The sequence below is a fragment of the Scleropages formosus genome, chromosome 12 (genome assembly GCF_900964775.1).
Source record: "Scleropages formosus chromosome 12, fSclFor1.1, whole genome shotgun sequence".
NCBI classification, from domain to species: Eukaryota; Metazoa; Chordata; class Actinopteri; order Osteoglossiformes; family Osteoglossidae; genus Scleropages; species Scleropages formosus.
In genome coordinates, this window is record NC_041817.1 from 20,748,755 (window position 1) to 20,757,541 (window position 8,787).

The window sequence follows — 8,787 nt, forward strand, 5'->3', positions numbered from 1 at the left end:
GATTCAGCTAACTGTGAAGTGGGGGGGTCAGCGTCACAAATTCATTCCATCAGGGTCCAGGGTACGGGGGGCAAGAATTCCAAACAATCCTCAGAAATGTCCTGTAAGTGAAGTGGCATGGAAGTAGTGATTATAGAGCAATTTTTTTTCCATGAGAAGGAAACATGAGTTCAATTTTTTATTTTTTTAAAATTCTATTGATTTTAATTATTTTTTTAATGCATGCATACCAAAGCATTTATAAAGTCACATTGTTGACCAGGTGACGCTCTCAGCAGCAGCTCTCTTCAGCATGAGAGAAATTCAGGTATTCTATAAAAATGACCCAGCAGAGGCCAGCAGGTAACTTAGTGGTTCCAGCCATCACCTTGCGCTCAGGGTACCCAGGTTCGAATCCTGTCTCCACTGTAGAATCCTTGAGTTTATTCAGTTGATACAGTAATCCTTGAGTTTATTAAGTTGAGATTGATTTCTGGGTGGCACAGTGAGTAGTGCTTCTGTCTCACAGTCCCTAGTTGGTACAAGAGGATGTGGGTTTGATCCCCACTCAGTCTGTGTGGACTTTGTATGTTTTCCCTGTGTCTGAGTGGGTTTCCTCCCACAGTCCAAAGACATGCTGTTCAGGTCAATTTGTGACTGTAAGTATTATAGATATTGTAGTGGATATTGTAGTGTGTGAGTGACAGAGAGAGTGTGTTCCACCGATGTATGGATGAGTGATCCAGTATAAGTAGTGTATCTAGCAGTGTAAGTCACCTTGGTGAATAAGGTGTGTGGACTGATAACACTACATAGAGTTCACTGGAAGTTGCTTTGGACAAAAGTGTCTGCTAACTTAATGTAAATGCGAAAAGATCCAGCTGTGTATATCAATAAATAACTATAACTATAAACAGCACTGTAAGTAATGTTGGAGAAAAGCATCAGATGAATTAATAATAATCCAGAGACTGTGCTTTGGCCTAAAGTCTTCTAAATGGTACGTAAAATTCCATCCTGTGTTTTTTTTCTTAATCATGAAGTCACACTCGTAGAGGAAAGAAAGAAAAGAATCGGTTACTCCTGAGAGCGTTTCTCTCAGCTTGTAGTTCCACTGCTAACCTGATTTCCAAACAGAAAAATGTGATGCTTACTTAACTGAGACACCATGTCACTGAGCATGAACTTAAAGCAGCATTAAATCAAATTTTCAGGGTTTACATCTCGTGTTCTTTCACCAGAGAGTAAGGAGGAACAATGAAGGATGAAGGAGTGAGGAAGAACAATGTCTTCCTCTAAACCTTCTGCCAAGCCAACGCACACGATTTATTATTATTTTATTTATTTATTTATTTTATTCTACTGGCTTTTCTACTAGAATAGCAGGAAATTAAATGTCCACCCTGAACACTAGGAAATATTTAATGCTTCAGGCCAGGAGTAAGTTTGGTTTTTTTTTTTTTTTGGCTTGCTGTTGGCCTGTCACTGCAGTAATAGCTCCAGATGTACATATGTTAATGTAGTCTTATGGCTGAAAAGGGTCAACCCAGGGCCCCTTCATAAGATAATTGGAGGAATGGGGATAACCGAGCAAGCGCTACAGTACAGACTTTACCTACCATCCAAATTCCACAGCTTATGGGCCAAAAGCATCCCACAATTCACAGCTAAAGTCATCCTGGTGTTCATGGTTAATTTGTGAACTCTGGGAAATTTGCCTTGACACTGGAGAAAAAAAGGCATTGAGTGTTCCAACAATTTCGTCTAACGGCATGTACTCTTTTCAGACAAAGGCGAATGTCTACCTGAGCAACCGTTCAATTATTTGAGCAGGATTGTGTTAATGAAAGTGTTGCATTTCCAAACTGCAATTTCACTGATTAGTCAAGAACGTGGACTTTGGCAACAAGCCGAGCAGAAGACGATCATTTTCAAAAGATGTGTTGCAGCAAGCAAGGCTCAAGGGAAACAACAGCACTGCACTCATTACAGCAACTAAATGCAATCAGTTTTTTTTCTCTTTGTAAAGCAAGATGAAGCTTGCAAAAACAAACATAAGAAGTTTGAGTGATTGCTTTTTAGGACCTATATTATAAAATGCATTGTTGTAAATGAACATACTCTATTTTATGCAAGTTCTTGCACTACCAAGATTCAGCACTTTCCTACTGAAATGTCCTCTTTCAATAGGTGTATCTTCATTACTTAATTCTTTCTGATATTAAGATATTTAACAAATCTAAGGATTACCAGATGGTTTTCACAATGAGCTGAAACACTGTTGGCCTGAATCAACACCCCACAGTTTTGACTGGTCAAGGCCAACTGTAAGTAGACACTTTTGAAAGATGACAGCCCATGTGAAAACATAATTACATTCTCAGTCAGAGTTCTTTACAAGGTCTGTATGAGTTCACACCCGAATTGCTCATTAAATTAGTTACTCCCTTCAATGACTAAAACCTCAACAAAACTGAGCATTCTGCTCAAGGGAACCATCACGGAAACAGGTGGAGCCTCCCAGGACAACCTTTGTTTGCTGTAGGTAAAGTTTCTTAACCACTGCGACATAAGCAACCCTCGAGCAGGGACGTAGTGCTGCAGCACATGCAGTGAGCTGGCTGGCCCGCAGAATTTAGCTATTACCTGCTTTCCCTTGTCTGTGGGGTCTCTCAGAGCCCGGCTGAGGAAACGAAATTGTAAACGTTGAACAGAAAATATGTCTCAGCATTTCTTCTCAAACAGTCGATTAATTTGCATCAGTAACATTTATTTTAGTCTCTTCAGGGTATCTGTCTTGAGGGACTGTTTAGGAGCAATGTGCAAGTGATCCATATGAGGAAGGTTCTAAAAGAATTTGTCCTTCCCTACGGCACAGCATCGTCCACATTATAAGAGAACTACAGCTGTGTGACCCAAGGAGGTCGAGGGCAGTGGAGGGAGTGGAGAAGGCAACAGTCTAGGGCAGCATCGAATCAAACCTCCCACTGATGACACCACGTTGACCGCTCTAAAATAATAAAAGTCTACTGGCCAAATGTTTTAGTTTAACAGAAGACATGTCCTGGATATGAGGACGGCCTGATGCATAACCAGGGTGGATTGGGTCATCTTAGTGTGGTACACTGAAGTGAAAGAAGTTCCCCAAAAAAGTGCCAAGGGCCCCCCAAAACTTGGACAGGCCTCTTTAAATACAGCCACCACGAATATGTCTGCTCCATGCCTCTTCACACATGATGCAGACAGTCCTTGAAACTCGAGGTAAACCAGAGTCTTCTGCAGAGTTTGTCTACACAATGAGCACCTGCATGAATAGCAATATACTTCATTCAGAGTTAGGACTGGAAGAGGGATGGGATGGGCCTCAGCATTTGGAGGCAACATCACTGTATATTTAGATCCCTACAAACATGTGCAAAATCCGCAGCCCTTCTAATAAGGATGTCTGTGTATGAAGACACATTAGGAAAATTAAAACATCAGAAATTATAATTAGGCTTGAAAAACTCATGTTGCTTATGTTTTCAGTTCAACATGTTGAAATGTTTTGGAAAGTTTTGTTAAGGGAACAGGTGCTGAGTCATATATCATGAACACAAGACAGGGCATCCTGTTCATGAAAATCCCACCTCATAACTTTGCCATTTATGTCATCCAGAAAAAAGAGCTGCACAAATAAACGTTCTGGCATGTGGCCTCTGTAATACAATAACACGATTACAATTACTTGCTGCAGAGCTAAACATACACTTCCCCCAGGCTGAAATATGCTACATCTGCACAGATGTTCTTACACACTTGTTGAGTTCTCCTTAAATCCCTTGATGATTATACTTATTAAACAAGCCAGTTACAACCTCCTTTCAGGCAAATGCTGACATTACCTTCTCCAACCCTCATGCTGTAGACCACAACTGAATAAAAAAAGCAGCCAGAAAATGCAAGTACCATCTAAAGTTATTTAATGTATTGTTCAAATTTCTTACCTTATTACCAACCTATTTGCCATTGTTTCACTACCAGAGAGTTAATTAGTTGTTCATTAAAAGACAAACAACATGGAAAAGCAGAAAACACTTTTTTTAGCAAAACCATGAAATACAGTTGAAGATTCAGGGTCAAATCTGCTATGAGAAAACAAATGTAACTGGAGTTTTTTCTTAAGCAAAGTTACCCTTCACAATTATTAATTTTATGTTGAAGCAGATACTAAAAAAACTGTAATGATGCTGTATACAGAAAGAAAATGTGAAACTAACTGATGAGCATTTTTAAATATGTTATGAATGGGCTAAATAAACTCCACCTTAAAATAAGCTAAATAAGCACCACTCGTGCTTATGTAATCAAGATATGCATGAAAAAAAATGCTCATCTGCAAAGATAAATCCCAACATACATTTACATGAAAAAGCACAGTGACAAGACTTGAAAACTTAACCATACTAAACATCAAAATGTCAATGCCAGCTGATAAACAAAAGCTTTAACATGACTAATCTTAAATGAAAGAATAAGTTGCAAAAGCTTTTAAAAAAAATCTATTAAGCACAGCACAAAAAACACAGGTCTGTCACTATCTGTTCTGTACATTTTAACAGTATAAAATCTTGTCAGACTGGTTATTCCTTGAGTAAAGAAATGAAATACACCCACTTGTTTAAGCAGAGCATTAAAAGATAGATAGGTTCTCTTACCATGTCAGCAGGGGTATTATACCACAGTCAGTGCTGCTTTGAAGAAAGACTTCTTTATTATAAATTATAATTCTTAGTCTATTCTTGTACTAAATTGACAGGGATCTGGAGTTTGCACCTGTATATAAATGTGAAGTTTTCTATCAACAATGTCACGTGATTATCCTGGTTTTACATGTCATCTTTACACAAACAATGTGCTGCTAACAAGGATAGACACTCCTGTTGTATCAGGGGTGGTGCTTTATACTGTAGGCCAGATGTCTGGCTCCACCCTCAGTATGGTAATAGCAAAAATTCTAATTTCACATTCTTCCAAAATGCTTACACTTACCATCACTTTTTTGAAAGATGGTTTGGAACATTTGGCCTGAACTGTTTAAATGACTGCATGTGAGTAAATATTTTCACTTTGGAAAAATTGAAGTATGACTCTTGGAGTAGATAAATGCTAGACTTATAGCTAACTTTTTGGCTCAACAAATGACAAAAATGATAGCCCATAGCAGAGTTACAAATAAACCTAAAAGATATTTCAATCAGAAGCACTCAGGATCTACTGTGCTTTGAATAAGATAGATAAACTATTTATTTTTTCTGATCTACAGCTAGGATGCAGGAGTTTTATACAGTGCAGATACCACAAAGAGTTAAAATATCTATCCGTGAACTATGACATTCTTTTTTCTGAGAAATCATAATCTGATGTCAATCGTAATTTGATGATTTTCTTGGCCGGCATTTAAGCATAGTTTACATAATCAACAGTGTTTGGTATTATACTTTTTATTTACTGTACTTTGGATGTTCTGCTGTTTGATATTATATATAAAGTCTTTCCTGGTATTTAGCCTGTGCTCATTTCTCTCATCCCAGTTAAATGGTAAGTTTGGGAAAAACGAGGTTCAAAAATGCAGCAACATTAAGATTTAGGACACGCTAGGGTTGTGTGAATGTTTATCATATGAGGAAAGAAAGAGAGAGCCAACAAAGCCGTGATCAATTAAATCACTACTGTAACCAGAGTACCAACGCTGCCACCACTGAGCTGCAGCCAAGGCTAAATGGAGAAACACCTGTCTTCATACAACTCGGATTATGAGCATATTTACTGCACAGCGTATTTGTTTTGCTAACTGCTGACGAAAAAAATAGCGTCTGCAACTTACTTCACTCCTCCTGAAGTCAATATTTAACACGGCATTTCCTCAGCTCTCTTCTTCTGGGAAACAGAACAAGAAATCAACAACAAAACGACGACAATGATGTTTACAAAGTGGATGTAAAAGTTGGGGGGAAAGGCAGAAAATAAACAATCCTTTAAATCGCTAACACTGGCCTCCCTACGCAGAACGTTCTGTTTAGGGAAACAACTGGAGGCAATCAGTCATTTTGTAAAGGGTCTGCGAGGCATGAGAACTAACTTCAACGTTGTTGAGTTTGGCCCTGCTGAAGTTCACTCTCATGGGAACTGAATGGGACGTCTAACACATTTCTCTCCCCTCAGTTATTCCAGAGATGGAGAACATTCAGACATTGCAGCAAACCCTTAGATCAAGTTACCAAGCACCTGATCCCACAATTGCGATTTAAAAAAAAGAGCAAACAGAAGATTTTGTATTGATGTCATCGTGTGTAGTAACTTCACTGAAATTGTTTTCAATATACAAATAATTATAAATTAAAAAAAAGCACCCAGTGGATAATATTTTCCATATTGTGGTGTCCGAAAGGAAGGTACACCGTTCTTTGGAGGTTTTACGGAAACACGGCACTGGAACACTTTTGAGTGCACAATGAAAGGGTTTATTAGGAACAGCAGCAGCTCGTGTCACAGTTTTTCCGTGGAACCTTTTAGCTCCCGCGCAAAAAGCCCGCGTTAGACGCCAGTGCAGCCTATACCAATTTCCGCTTCAATCAAGAATTGACCAATGACAATTAAGCACCCTTTGTCAACTTACACGCTATAGGCTGGCAGGAACCTTTCTTTTACAAAACTCTCAATGATTTGCTCTTGGTGTAAAACACCACACATATGATAATAGCCTTTAATTTGCCTCGGGGGAGTCAACATAGTTAAGGAATGACTAGAAAAAAATCAAGCAACGTAAGCACGTTAGCGTTGTAACCATTCTATGTTTGTTTACACAGACAGTAAACAAGGTGCAGGTTGTTTTACAGTAAATTTGTGGCTCGGAAAAGGCTTTTCAAGTCACATTTGGAAGCTGTAAAAAGATTAAAGTGCCCGACAACGTGGTGTCAAATTTTTTACGAGTTTCGTTTTACTTTTTTATTCCAAGCGTATGAATTCGAAAAAAAAAAAAAAAAAACAGAAATGTTGCATTAAAAATGTGTCATGCGTAAGTTTTTACCCTGCAGAGGGTCTGCCTGTGAATTTACTTCTTCACCCTAAACCCAAGGTAGGTGTGTCCAAACTTTACAAATAGAGTATGTTTTGGAAGTGATTTTTGGGTTCAACTACGGAGAACGTGGGAAAAAGTGCTACCTCTGACTTCCACGCTGCACGCGAGGAATCCGCGGGATGGTGCGCCTTCTTCTGGAGCCACTTCCTCGGGGAGATGCCCGCGGGGCCCCGCGCGAGGAACCACAGGTCCCACGCGACGCCTCGCTTCGCGTGCCCCGCGTCGTACTCGAAGTGGAGGCTCACGCGCTGCTGCGGCGGTTGCGTCGGAGAAGAAGGGTTGGAGTAAGACCAAAAGGATGCCCTCAACCTGTGCGCCCTGGAGAGCACGGGGCTTTCGGAGGAGCCGCCGGCATCTCCCGATCCAGGACCGGCTGACAGGTGGTCGAGCTCCCCTGAAGCCTCCGGTCCGTCGATCCCGCAGTTTCTGATCAGCGCTGGCTCCAGGCTTCGTGTCTGGCGCAGCTTTGCTTTGAAGCTCATTTTGGATGCTGGAGAGGAGCAGGAGAACATACTCGTGAGCAACCCCTGTGCCGCGGACATCTCCCGGCGATCCCCTTGATGAACTTCGCGCTGGTTGCTCTCTAATACACAGACGACGTGGTCGATGATGGAGCGCCTGCCCCTCCAACAACGCGCTCCATCCCTCCGCACATGCCACATGGCTCCTTATTCCTGGCGGATTCCAGGAGGAGGGGACGTGCGAAAAAGGACATCTCTGCGGCGCAGTGTCTTTACACACAACCCGGGAAAAGAGGGGGGTTGGAAGGAGCCCAACGGGGAAGGGATCTTTACAATCTATCTCTCTTCTCGCGTGTCACAGACAGAGCATCACCCCTCATGTCGCTCAGATTGACACAGTGTCTCACTGTGTCCATTCTTCCTTCATTTTCACCCTCATACTTTTCTTCCCGCTGTCGTGGAGTAACAATGAGCAATATAATGATACTGCACATACCTGGTGACTGCTTAGGTAGAAAATACCTGCAGTATTTGCATCCAAAAAGTAAAATGACAGCAAAAAGGCTCTGTTTCTGAGTCAAAGTGTGCGACGAATGTAGATGAAGGTTAAGAGAGTAGAATAATGGGGTGGAGGTGGTCAGCTGTTGTTGTTGTACAGATTTGCACATGCGGTTGGGAGCTGTCTTCTGCAGCTTTATCAAAATCCTAGTGATGCGGTGTGAGAGCGGTCACTCCTGAGGGAAAGACTTTTTCAATTTTGAAAAATTTCTGGCCTCTTGAATTAAAATAATGAGGGTGCAGTGACGCAGCGGTTCTGGCCGGGTCCTGCTCTCTGAAGGGTCTGGGGTTCGAGTCCTGCTTGGGGTGTCTTCTGATGGGCTGGCGTCCTGTCCTGGGTGCGTCCTCTCCCCTTCCAACCCTGCGTCCTGTGTTGCTGGGTTAGGCCCCGGTTCACTGCGACCCCAGTTAGGATAAGCGGCTTCAGCCAGTGTGTGTGAGTGTGTGTGTGTGTGAATTGAAATAAAAGGAAAAAAAAAATGGTTCTACAAAGTAAAACTTATGGATCGTGTGGATATTTTGGTGAACTACTATCCTTTCCAACAAAGGTGAACTATCACTGTGTGTTTTGTGTCTGTGTGTGTTTGATTTTGCATTCAGAATTGTGTTCTGTGAGATTATCTCATTTTTGTGCATTGTAAATCAGTGAAATTATTTTATGGTGAGTTA

The 8,787-nt window shown here is 41.1% G+C and overlaps 1 protein-coding gene across 1 annotated transcript in view; it reads right to left on the reverse strand.

Moving 5' to 3' along the window:
* The window catches only part of LOC108929814 (rho GTPase-activating protein 6-like), a 55,881-nt gene extending 48,680 nt beyond the window's left edge, over positions 1-7,201 (reverse strand). The window contains exon 1 of the mRNA XM_018744646.2: positions 7,183-7,201. The gene's annotated coding sequence lies outside the window, so the exon portion shown is untranslated. The remainder of the gene's footprint in view (positions 1-7,182) is intronic.
* Positions 7,202-8,787: the final 1,586 nt, after the last annotated feature.